The sequence below is a fragment of the Narcine bancroftii genome, chromosome 7 (assembly GCF_036971445.1).
Source record: "Narcine bancroftii isolate sNarBan1 chromosome 7, sNarBan1.hap1, whole genome shotgun sequence".
Taxonomy (NCBI): domain Eukaryota; kingdom Metazoa; phylum Chordata; class Chondrichthyes; order Torpediniformes; family Narcinidae; genus Narcine; species Narcine bancroftii.
The window spans coordinates 204,986,783-205,000,965 of record NC_091475.1 but is presented as its reverse complement, the minus strand read 5'-3'; the positions used below and the strand labels follow the sequence as shown (position 1 = coordinate 205,000,965).

At 46.1% G+C, this 14,183-nt stretch overlaps 1 non-coding gene across 1 annotated transcript; it reads right to left on the bottom strand.

Moving 5' to 3' along the window:
* Positions 1-4,442: 4,442 nt before the first annotated feature.
* On the bottom strand, positions 4,443-4,552 carry LOC138740206 (U6 spliceosomal RNA). The gene has a single exon (XR_011342745.1). It is a non-coding gene; the product is annotated as a U6 spliceosomal RNA (small nuclear RNA).
* Between the last annotated feature and the right edge of the window lie 9,631 nt (positions 4,553-14,183).

Here is a 14,183-nt window from a genome sequence, read left to right as displayed (position 1 = left end):
CGCGCTTTACTAAAGTATTAAACATTTTCCTTTCCACGGATGCAGCCTGATCTGATGTGTGTTTCGAACATTTTCACCAGAAAAACGTTGGCCACAGATTTTGCACAAGGTACAACCTCCTCCCTTCCATTGCCTCCATCTGGAACGCCCGCTCCCTTGGAAAAACAGCTAGTGAATGAATATATTTGTCTCACCCCGGCCACACTCTTTTCACATCCCCTTCCATCGTGAGAGTGAGATCACACACTGCCAGATTCAAGGACAGGGTCTTTCCTGCATTGACCTGACTCTTGAATAAACCTTGAAATAATTCAATGATGTTTCCTTTGTTCAATATGAACGGTTCTGCCTCTGCAGCTCTACACTTTCATACTATGTCATAGTTGTACGAGGGGTGAGATAATGAGAAATCTACTGGTTTGCTCACAAAAGCATATCTATCACTACATCTTGGTGCATGTAAAGATAAAGGTTCCATTATTGTCATGTAATACTACATTTAGAATGCACATACATGAAATTCTTTAACTTTTGACTACTGTAAGGCAGACAGAGAGTCCATTACAGAAACCAACAGCACCTGGTGTTCCGAGGCGATCCCCCTCCCAGTACTGACCAGGCCTGAGTCTGCTTGGCTTCTGAGATCAGACAATCCCAGGCGTCTCAATACTTGACCTCAAACTTTTTATCACCTGCAATAGTTATGATTTTCACACTCTCTCTCTCGCACGCACACACACACACACACACACACACACACACACACACACACACACACACACACACGCACGCACGCGCACACACACACACAAGCACACACAGACTCACACACACACACGCACGCGCACACAGAGTTACACACACAGACTCTCACACACACACAGTTACACACACACACACACGTGCGTGCACACACACAAGCACACACAGACTCACACACACGCGCACGTGCACACAGAGTTACACACACAGACTCTCACACACACACAGTTACACACACACACACACAAAGTTACACACACACTCTCACACACACACACAGTTGCACACACAGACTCACACACACACACACAGTTACACACACAGACTCACACACACACAGTTACACACACAGACTCACACACACACACACACACACACACACACACTAACTACAACTAATAAATCATATGAATGGGATATAACGCTTTGACCTTTAAGTCTCAAGGTGGTGGCAGTCATTTTTCCTTCTTGCACACAGCAAATCTGATGTCATTATTTATTCGTCCTTTAGCAGGATCCATGTGAAGACCAACACCACCAATGAAAAGGCTCCCTCTCGCCCCCATTACCTCGATCCACGGATGTTTATTTATACACATATTACTGTATATTTAATTCAGTCTGGATGGTAAAAATTTCTCTGGAAAGTCAGTACAGGCTCTTATTTCTCATTTGTCAACCTCCCAAGCATGTTCATTATTCTGATTCTTATCTCTAGAGGATTTCCCCCAGTTATCTTGCAGATAAGGCTTTTCAAACAAGATCTCCAATTTCAGCTGTAATGCTTGGAATTGAGCTACCAAGATTTTTTAAAATATAATTCTGCAGCTTGCTTTAAAAGTCCACAGGGACTGCTTAAATTTAGTCCCTTTCTCACTGAATTTATTCTCTCTTGCTGTGTTTATTCTGTGGCTTGGCATTCAGAGTGACTTTCCTCACTTTGTACATGAAGACAAGGCTTTAGTACTACAAGAAACATGCTTTAATTCTTAATGTGATGCTATTAAATGTTACGGATGATCGAGCCTTAAGGCAAATACATCCAGGCAAGTGTAAAACCTGGGATGGATTACTGGGAACAGCAACTGTATCCCAAAACTGAGCTCAGATGGTACAGGAGGGACGTCTATTTCTGGAGTAGATGAAGGGGGTGGAGGGATATGTGCTTCATGCAGCCTGGGATGAATGCAAGGCATCATGGTCAGCATGGATACGTTAGGCCAAAAGGTCTCTTTCTGTGCTGTAAATGCCCTACAGATTTTTGGATATCAAAAGATTTGAGGGATATGGGGTGTAGCGTAGATAAAAGCTCATACTTGACTGGAGGGAGAACTAACACTTTTATTAGCTTACAACACAGGTGGGATTCATGAACAGGCTTCGGGGGGGGGGGTTCAGGGTTTGGGCGGGAAACCAGGGTTATATACGGGCCTGCGGGGGAGGGGCCAGGAGGTGGGACCAGTCATTGGTACAGGTCACTTCTAGTGAATCCCAGTTCACTACATGGGGTGAGTCCGGAACAGTTGGTAGGCATGGACAAAGTAGATGTGGAAAGGTTGTTTTCCGTGGTGAGAGGGTGGAGGCCAAGAGGGCACATCTGCAGGATTGAAGGGCGTCCTCTTTGAACAGGGATATAAAGGATTCTTTTCCAACCAGAGGGTGGTAAGTCTGTGGAATTTTTTCCCAAGGGCAGTTGTGGAGGACAAGTCATTGGGTGTCTTTAAGATAGAGGATGGATAGGTTCTTATTTAGCCAGGACATCAAAGGTTATGGAGAGAAGGCCTAGAAGTGGGGCCGATTGGAAAAATGGATCAGCTCATGATTTAAATGGTGGGATAGATTTGATGGGCTGAATAGGCTATTTCTACTGTTATGTCTTATGGCCTTGTGATCTACGCCAGTTTGAGAGCAATTGGTTCTGCAAATTGGCTCAACAATTTGGTACTGGTTTGACAAGGTTCGACATGGTAGGCTTATCCAAATGTTTGGGTCACATGGATCCAAGGCATATTAGTAATCCGTACCAGTTCTATCACTGGTGTAAGTAATGATAGAACTTGAATGAAGGACTGAATGGCCTACCCCTTTGCTCCATTTGAATGTTTTTGACTCTTCTTTGGCTTGGCTTCGCGGACGAAGATTTATGGAGGGGGTAAAAGTCCACGTCAGCTGCAGGCTCGTTTGTGGCTGACAAGTCCGATGCGGGACAAATAATCAACCGTGATCTTACAGCAGGGTAGAATATACACAAGTAGTTGAATAGCCCACTCCTGCCTTTAACATTATGTTCCTACCTGTTTGTCGCATCGTAATACCTCAAGGTGTTCTTTTCAGCCATTGCCTTTTCTATTTTGCATCTGAATTCTATCCATAAGCATGTGGAGAATAATCTTGAATGGAATTAAAGGACACTGTTGAGATGGAGGAGATCTAAACCTTGTCATTGTGTTCTCTCCCCTCTCTTCCAGAGTGGCATGGTTAACACAGAGGTTAGTGCAGCAGTATTGCACCTGGGTTCAAATCTGCCTCAGTCTGTAACATGTTTGTACGCTCTCCCCGGGTTAGCTCTGGGGAGCTCCAGTTTCCTCCCACCCTCCAATAATCTACAGGGTTTGTAGGTTCATTCGGGCAGCGTGCTCTCATGGGTTGGAAGGTCCTATTACTAAATTAACTGAAGTATGCGTAAAAAAAAATTAAGGAGCTCTCCTCGGTGTTCTTGTTGAATCAAGGACAACCTTGCTCTGGATTGAGGGGACTGGATCGCACCTTGACAACCTTTGGCAGAAGTCCCATTGAGTGTTCTGTCCGACTGCATCATTGTGTGGGATGGTAGCTGTAAAGCATCAGGCTGGAAGTCAATGCAGAGGATCATCAAAACGGCCGGTGGGATCACTGGCATCTGCTGTTCCTCTGTTGATGACATTTAGCAGAAATGTTGCTTAAATAGGGCTCAAGGAATTATTGAGGATCCTTTTCAACCTGCACACACTCTCTTTGACCCAATACTGGCACAAAGGAAGTACAGGAGCATCAAAGCCAGGATAATAGTCTCTTCTTGTAGGCCTTGAGATTGCTATCACCTTGGGTGACTATAGACGGAAGTAAATCATTCCAAAATATTTGTACATACATATTCCTTGATTAGTAGGCAATGTGTATTGTGTGCGTATGTGGGTCCACTGTGATCTGGACAAATATTGTTTCGCCTGGTTATGTATCTACAGTCAGGTGATAATAATCTTGAACTTGATTGGTATTTCTACAGTGCTAATGAACTTGACCAATTGCAGTCAAAATTTTACATAACTGTGGTTTTCAATTTCTATATTTTTCCCTTCTCCTGAGGGACACCATTCTACCGACAACGTGCTCCTAAGCATTTGATGAAACAGCTTGGAGAAAAGATGGAGGCTTGGTGTTCATTCGATACATCTCTGAATGGCTTTGAATCTAGACACACAGCACCCTTACAGGCCCTTTCAGCCCACGAGTCCGTGGCGCCAAATTACACCCAATTAACCTACTCCCCTGGTACATTTTGAAGGGTGGGAGGAAACCAGAGGTCCCGGGAAAAACCCATACAGACACGGGAAGAACGCACAAAGTCCTTGCAGACGGTGCGATTCAAAACCCTGGTCCCAATTGCTGGCACTGCAATAGCGTTGCGCTAACATCTCCCCAAAACCATGCTCCCCCCCAAAAAAAATGCGTGTCATCCTTGTGCAGGGGCCAGGCTAATCTTCTCCGTATCATTCCGATTTTAGTACATATGCAACTGAAATAAGTCCATCATTGCTCCACAGATGGAGTTGGAAAGCGGCATCATTTAACCCTGAGCGAAATTTGCAAAAAGGTGGCTTGTGGATATGTGTTCAACGCCATTTAAAACCCGCGTGTTAACCAAGTCACCTCAAAGCATTCACTGAGTTCATGATTGATATAACCCAATAACCGTTTACAACGTGGAAACAGGCCATGTCGGCCCTTCGAGTCTGCATCGGTTCACATGAACAACTCCACTAGCTCAACCATCCTGCTCTCCGCCCATAACCCTTCAACCCCCTCTCCTCCATGTAAATATCCAACCTTCTCTTAAATGACAGAAGGGATCCTGCCACAACTATCTCATTCGGAAGATCATTCCATTCTGCCACCACTCACTGAGTGAAAAACCCACCTCTAATATTTCTCCTAACGTTTTGCCCCTTTACCCTTAACTCATGGCCTCTTGTTCCAACCTCCCCTGCCCTCAGGGGAAAGAGTCTGTTTATGTCTTGTCTATCTATTCCTTTCATTATTTTAAATACCTCTATCAAGTCCCTCTCAGTCGTCTACATTCCAATGAATAAAGTCCCAGTCTCCTTAATCTCTCCCTGTAATCCAGATGCTGTAAGCCAGACAACATCCTTGCAAACCTTCTCTGCACCCTCTCCACCTTATCTATATCCTTTCTATAATTTGGAGACCAGAAGTGAACACAATACTCCAAACCTGGCCTCACCAATGCCTTAAACAGCTGCAGCATTACCTCCCAGTTCCTATACTCTATAGTATGATGTATAAAGGCCAGCATACCATATGCCTTCTTAACCTTCAGTGAACTCTGTACCATAACCCCCTCTGCTCCTCTGCATGCCTCAATGCCCTCCCCTTAACTGCATATGTCCTATTCTGGTTATTTTTACCGAAATACAGCACCTCGCACTTGTCTACATTGTATTCCATCTGCCATCTTTCAGCCCACTCTTCCAAACAAACCAAATCCTTCTGTAATCACAATCACAGTCCACCACTCCCCCAATTTTCGTATCATCTGCATATTTGCTTACCCGATCATTTAACGGCTGCATCTTTCTCCCGAACACACAGAAACACCTTGCTACAAGTGAGAATTCTTATCACAATTCTATAGTCACTGGCCTCAGTGTGTTGAAATTAAAACATAGAAACTCAGCCGGTTTCACAGCATCCAGTGGAGGTAAAGATATATAACCAGCATTTCTGACGTGAGCCCTTCTTCACGGTATGAGTCAAATACAGGCAGGTGGCTGAATTAAAGGGTTGGGGAGAAGGAAGGAAAGAGCAGGGGGAGGAATGCAGACCAACAGACAAGAGGTGTTCATTGGACATGGGTAGGAGGTAGGAGAGAGGAAAGGTGAGAACAGATTTGGGGCAGAGGAGATGGCTCTGTGAATGACGAGCTGAGTGGAAAGGAGACAGATGGAGACAGGAAGAGAAAGACAGAGGTAGAGGAAAAGAGACCTAGGAATGAATGAGGTGGGGTGATAGGGGTTGATGGAAACCGGAGAAGTCGATGCCCAGACGGAAGCTGAGGTGTTTTTACTCCAATTTGCGGGTGATTTCAGCCTGGCCGAGCTTGGACAGAAAGTCAGCAAGGGAATGGGGTGGGAAGATGAAATGGATGGGCACCCTCCAATCCAATGGCATAAACATCGACCCCTCCAGTTTCCATTAGCCCCACCGCCTCCACCCCATCTATCCCTTTGTCTCCTTTCCTTGAGGGTGGTGAAACACCAGAGACAGCACATACTGATATTGTAGGAAAAACACAGAACTGCTGGAGGAAGTCAGCAGGTCTTGCAGCGTCCATGGGAGGTCGGTGGGAAAGGTCTCCTCTCCTTTTCTCTGTCTCTTGCTTCCCTTTTCCCTCTGTCTCCTTTCCCTCAGTTCTGCATTCACAGAGCCACTCCCTCCCCTTCTCAATCCTTACCTTTCCTCCCTCTTCCCCTACTATCCATATAATATTCACACCTTCCGTCTGTTGGTCTTACCTTCTCCCCAGCCTTTTAATTCAGGCATGCGCCAGCTTTTAAGACCATGAGGCATAGGAGCAGCAATAGGCTCTTCAGCCCATCGGTTGCACCCCGCCATTCATTCATGAGCTGATTCATTTTCCCACTCCCCGGCCTTCTCCTCATCAGGTTTAATGCCCTGGCCAATCAACCACCTCCGCCTTAAATGCACCCAATGACCCGGCCTCCACAACCACCTGCGGCAACAAATTCCATGGATTTACCACTCTCTGGCTGGAAAAAAAACCCCTTCGTGTCTCTGTTCTAAGCTGATGCCCTGAACTCCTGAAGTTGGGCCCTCTTGTCCCTAGAATCTCCCTTCATGGGAAAAACCTCATGCATGTAAGGTCCCAGGACTGAAACATCAGTTAGATATTTTTACCTCCCGTGAACGCGTTGTGATCTGATGAGTTCCTCCAGCATTTCTGCTTTACTTTTAACTAAAATCAGACTTTCATGTTTCACTCGATGTGTTGACACACTTCTCTGAATGTGAAGCTGGCAGCCTCTAATTTTATGTTGTTCTATGTGGTAATCACCAAACAGGCCAGCATTTATTGTCCATTCTTATCCACCCAGGAGACTGTAACACTAGTGAAGCTACTCCCAAAATGCAGTTGGGCATAGAGTACCGGAATTTAGACACAACCATGTTGGTGGAACAATGATGTATTTCCCAGTTCAGACAATCTGCATTGTGAAGGCAAATTCATACCCCCTTCTCCAATGTCCTCTTAGAGACAAAGATAATTTCCCTCCCCATCTCATTTTCTCTCCCTTTCTTTCTCTCCCCTTCCCTTGCTTTCTCTCTCTCTCAAATTGTTGAACATGATTGTTTCGATAATAAGTCTTAGAAATGTGTTTTATGGTGCAAGATTAACAACCTGAGTGTCAATGTAGACAAAACAAAGGAGGTGATCGTGGACGTCAGGAGGACTAGGGACGACCGCCCTCCCCGACACATCAACAACCTGTGGTGGAGGGAGTAGAGAGCACCAAGTTCCTTAGAGCTCACTTAAGTGCTAACCTATCAAAGAACCATGGAATATTACAGCAGAAAAACAGTCCCGTTCAGCCCTTCTACTCTGTGCAGAACCATTTTTTTTGCCTAGTCCCATATCCCTCCATGCCTCTCCCATCTATGCAGCTGTTCAAATGTCAAATTGAGCCCACATTCACCACTTCAGCTGGCAGCTCCTTCCACACTCTCACCACTGGACACATAACATCTCCTCACTCATCAGGAAGGAGCAACAGCAACTGAATTTCCTGCGAAAACTGAGGTGGGCAAGGCTACCGGCCACCATCCTGTCAACATTCTATTGAGAGTGTCCTGGCTGGCTGCATCACAGTGTGGTACTAGAGCAGTAGTTTTCAAACTGCCCTCCTAAACTCACATTCCACCTTAAGCCACCCCCAAGCCATAGGTACTCTGTGATCAGTAAGGGATGGCTTAAGCTGCTATGTGAGTGGCAAGAAAAAGTTTGAAAACCACAATTTGAATCGTACCTCATTGGCTCGTTATGTGCACGGTATCATATCTCCAAGAAAAATGGGCCAATGACAATTTTTCTCAAGCAAATTATTTCAGGAACATTTGGGTCTAGAGCGGCGATTCCCAACCTTCCCTTCCCACTCACATCCCACCTTAAGCAATCCCTTCCTAATCACAGAGCACTAATGGCAGAGGGAATACTTAAAGTGGGATGTGAGTTTAGGGGGCAGTTTGAAAACCACTGCTGTAGAGCATTGGATAGGAGGTCAATCCAAAGGGCCATAAGAATAGCAGAGAAGATCACTTGAGGTCTCCCGTTCCTCCCCCACCCCTCCCCCATCCCCACCCCCACCCCCATCGACGTGATCTACTAGGATCGTTGTCTGAAGAGGTCCCTCCCCCCATCGACATGATCTACTGGGATCGTTGTCTGAAGAGGGCTTGCAAAATTGTTAAGGACTCCTCCCATCCCACACACAGCATGTTTTAGTTGCTCCCATTTGGGAAGAGATATAGGAGTGTCAGAGCCAGAACCACCAGGCTGAGGAATAGCTTCCTTCCCAAGACAATCAGAATGTTGAGTGGCAGATGAACTGCTCATACAACCCCTCCGAGACGCAACGATTTATTTAACATTATTTATTTATTTTTATATATGTATTGCCATGCTCAACGCCAAGGTGATGGGGGCATTCGCGGTCATGGCCCACTCCTGCGAGGTGCTGTTCCCCCATATGCTCGCAGCCAACACTTCCCATCAGACCCGCCCCGTTCCCTGCCCGCATCACTAGCGTGCGTCAAGCTGGATGCTGGAGGTGCCTGACGCACGCTAGTGACTCTCCATGCAATAAGAGCAGCGCTTTGGCTGCCACATCAGAGGGTTGGAGGAGGTTTGCGTCCGCTTGGTAGGTAGGCTGCCCCCAGCACCCCACCTCCCGCTGAGCAAGTCTACGACTGTTGGACTGTGCCCCTCCCAGTTACCCTAATGCCCTCCTCCAACACTGGTTCTGAAGCCGACCCTGTAAATCGCTTGTAAGTATGTGTGCTATGTCTATATATGTATTTGCATGTTTTCACACTGGGGTCTGTTTCATCCAGTTGGACGTTACATTTGTACAATGATAACAAAACTTGAATTGAATTGCAGCAAGCAAAATCCATACAGAAGTGGCGAGTTGCTACGGGCCAATGGCAACATCATTTTACCGGTGTGTATACTCCATTCTCCAGAGCATGACGTCCTGTTTTGCGGAAACTGCCAAAATGTTTGGCCTGGAAGTCAGCCTGAAGAAAACTGAGGTCCTCCATCAGCCAGCGCCCCACCATGACTACCAGCCCCCCCACATCTCCATCGGGCACACAGAACTCAAAACGGTCAAGCAGTTTACCTACCTCAGCTGCACCATTTCATCTGATGCAAGGATCGATAACGAGATAGACAACAGACTCGCCAAGGCAAATAGCGCCTTCGGAAGACTACACAAAAGAGTCTGCAAAAACAACCACCTGAAGAAACACACAAAGATCAGCGTGTACAGAGCCGTTGTCATACCCACGCTCCCGTTCGGCTCCGAATCATGGGTCCTCTACCGGCATCACCTACGGCTCCTAGAACGCTTCCACCAGCGCTGTCTCCGCTCCATCCTCAACATTCATTGGAATGACTTCATCACCAACATCGAAGTACTCGAGCTGGCAGAGTCCACAAGCATTGAATCCACGCTGCTGAAGACCCAACTGCGCTGGGTGGGTCACGTCTCCAGAATGGAGGACCATCACCTTCCCAAGATCGTGTTATATGGCGAGCTCTCCACTGGCCAGCGAGACAGAGGTGCACCAAAGAAGAGGTACAAGGACTGCTTAAAGAAATCTCTTGGTGCCTGCCACATTGACCACCGCCAGTGGGCTGATATCGCCTCCAACTGTGCATCTTGGCGCCTCACAATTTGGCGGGCAGCAACCTCCTTTGAAGAAGACCGCAGAGTCCACCTCACTGACAAAAGACAAAGGAGGAAAAACCCAACACCCAATCCCAACCAACCAATTTTCCCTTTCAACCGCTGCAACCGTGCCTGCCTGTCCCGCATCGGACTTGTCAGTCACCAACGAGCCTGCAGCAGACATGGACATTACCCCTCCATAAATCTTCATCCGCGAAGCCAAGCCAAAGATACTCCATTCAGGAGTCCGATAACAGGCAGCAAAGAAGCTATCCTTGAATCTGTTGGCTCAGGCTCGTGAATCCACCTGGTCGAACAGGGGTGAAGAGAACATGGCTTTTAAAATGCTGGCTGCTTTTCCAAGGCAGTGGGAGTTATAGAAGGAGTCGAGGGAGGCGGCATGGCCTGAGCCACGATCGCAGCCCCTCTGGAGTTTCCTGCAACATTGGGTGGAACAGCTTCCATCCCATGCTGTAATGCACCCTGACAGAATACAGTTAAGATTCAAGATTTTTTTTATTGTCACATAATAAAAGAGAAAATATGATATTACATTAAGTTTCCTTTAGCCTACTATAAAGCAGACAAAGATTCACTATCAGCAAAAATTGCCCAACTCCACTTACAGCCTGGGAAAGAGAAACAAAAGAGATTTTCCCCCAGGGTAAGTGAATATTCATGGCTTCACCTCCAGCCTTCTCTCGCAGCCTCCGAGGCCACACAGCCTTCAGTCCGAACCACGAGGAGCCTGAGCTCCAGATCCAAACCTCTGGCACAATCAGGAAGCCTCCGGCACCCTCTCACATCCCGGTTCTCGTGCCTGGTTACCCCTTCAGCTAGTCTTGAGCCGGTCTCCAGCATTCTGCTACCCGGTGCGAGTCCCTGGACCGTGGTCACCAACTGCTCGACTCCTACATGGGCACCTACCGGGGTCGTTGTGGGATGCAGGTGATGCGCTAGCCTCGCTCAGGCTTCTGAGGAAGTGGAGGTGCAGGAATGTTTTCTTAACCATCGTGTGGATATGGGGCGAACCAGGACAGCTTGTCAGAGATGTTTACTCCCAGGAACTTAAAGCCCATGTCCTTTCTTTATAAATCTTGGTTAAATTCGATGGGGCTTGTAGTGATATGGTTGTGTGCACAGGCTGGCCCGCCCTCCTGATGACATCCTCTCCTTGACTCCTCCCATGTGACCCAGGCCATAAAGGTCGAGTCCTCTCTCCCTTTCCTCATTTTCCCCAGCCTTGGACCAGGCCAGCAGTCTCTTGTATAATAAAGCCTATCATTCCCTTCAGTCTTTGCCCTCGTGATTATTGGGCCAACTGATAGCGCCCAACAGGGCTGCATTCCCGTTTTGGAAGTCTTTGGGCGAACAAGAGTCTGCTGCACCTATTTTCAGCTCGGGCTTCTGCAGGAGGCTGGACTCGTCCTGGAAAAGAGTGTGGGGACTGACAATGTGCCGTGCGGCATAGAACTTCCCTTTAAAACACTGCCGAGGTTATTCTTGCAGACGGGAGTGTGTTTGCTGAGCCCTACAGCCTGGAGGGCCTGTGGTGAGGCTTGTCTTTAGCGGGCACAACATGGTTGGACTCTTCCCACCTCCAGTATCATTGTCATTGAGGCATAAATCTGTACAGTGCTTTTGAATTTCACATACCATGTTTTCAGAGAGGCAGAAATAAAATGTAGCAATTGCTCTGCAGGAACCAGGTTGTAAAAGATGAGGAGGAGGGTCATTTAGATTTCGTCCACTGCAGTTCAATGGCCTTGTGGAGATCCATTTCACAGAATCGAGATGCATTTCTGCAATTGTACGAAACACTTACATGCACACCCAGGTGCACGCACACACACACACACACACACACACACACACACACACACACACACACACACACACACACACACACACACGCACTCACACGCACGCACACAAATGCACACAGATATTGACATACACATAAAGACATTGGTAACATATAGATAGAGGCACACAAATGAATATGTACATGTATAGATAGATGCACATACAGTTATACATACAGATAAATACAGATACATACATGCATGCACACATATCCATACAAGCATACCGAGATATAGATACACACACTTGCACATTTAGATAAACATGCACAAAGGTACACCAATGCATTCACATACACAGTTTTAGACATACTGTAGAAGTACATACAGTGATATAAATATCTACACACACACACATACACAATCACACACAATACGTGAATACATTCACACTCACATATTTGATACATGAATATACACATACGATACATAAATACACACACACGATACATAAATACACACACACACACAATACACAAACACACACTCACACACAATACAAAAATATACACACACACACACACAAACACACGCACGCACGCACTCACACGCACGCACACAAATACACACAGATATTGACATACACATAAAGTCATTGGTAACATATAGATAGAGGCACACAAATGAATATGTACATGTATAGATAGATGCACATACAGTTATACATACAGATAAATACAGATACATACATGCATGCACACATACCCATACAAGCATACCGAGATATAGATACACACACTTGCACATTTAGATAAACATGCACAAAGGTACACCAACGCATTCACATACATAGTTTTAGACATACAGTGATATAAATATCTACACACACACATACACAATCACACACAATACGTGAATACATTCACATTCACATGCTTGATACATGAATATACACACACGATACATAAATACACACACACGATACATAAATACACACACACACACACACACGATACATAAATACACACACACACACACACACACATGATACATAAATACATACACACACGCACGCACACAATACGTAAGCACACACTCACACACGATACAAAAATACACACACACACACACACACACACACACACACACACACACACACAAAATACATAAATACACACAAGCTCCCACACATACTTACACACATTCATGGTAACACTTTGTTGCCTTACAGCAGACAAAAATGAAAGTATATCATGTATGTGACACACTCTATCAATGACTCCAAAGCAGTAAAATTGATGCTTTATTACATTTTAGACTTGTAGCTGGCCCGATTCCAAGAGCTCGACCGAGGACAGGGAGAGGGGGGTCGACCTTTATTCCAGGGTCACAAGGGGAGGAGTTACCACGGAGCCAGTCACCAGTTGGGGACGGGCCAGCTACCCATTGACAGTCACATATACACATATTTGTATCAGCGCAGTATGTTACGTTTTAAATGTATAATCACTTGACAATTAAACGAACCTTCAACACACACACACACACAAAAACAATGAAACACCAACTGACAAGCATAAATTGACAGACATACACATATTGATACTGACATACAGAAATGTACATATTGACATAAGCACGCAGTTTCATGGCCATCGAAGAAGCCAGACCCACAAAAGGCCCACAAATAAATAAAGAGCAACTGCACAGACAAGTAGAAACACATAAAGATAAAGATAAAAATGGAAGCACAAACGTATACAGGGAATCTCAGACATCAACAAAGTGCAGAAGTGAGCGAAAGCCTTAAAATATCTCACTTGAATATAAGGGCGTGCATATGGACATGGTTCAAGGTTCCTTTTATTGTCATGTAATAATACATAAAAATTTAATCTAAATGATATGCTTCATTTTATTTGCCGTAAGGCAAAGGGTCACCATGAGCATTGCCCGGCTCCACTAATAATTGGATAAAAAAAGACAAATGAAAGTCCCTTCAGAGTCACTGAACATCCATGGATTCTCCTCCAGTTCTCCCACAACCTCTGCATGGACTACAGTTCAAACCGTCGGCAACCCGAGGTCCATTTCCAAATCTCCGATATGATCAGGAAGCCTTCAGCGCCCGAGGCCCTTCGGGTGGGGGGTCCTTCTTGCCCTCAGCACCTGCTTGTATCCCGGTTTCGATATCTGGTTCCCATGAGCCAGTCTCCAGCATCTCGCAGACCGGTGTGAGTCCTTTGACAGCCTGTGGGGGTCCTTCGACTGCATGTTGCCAACGGCCCAGAGCCTAGTTGAGTCCTTCAGCTGCTGAGCCTCTCTCGGGTTCCGCTGCCGTGGTCATCTTCCCTAGAGGGTCATCTCC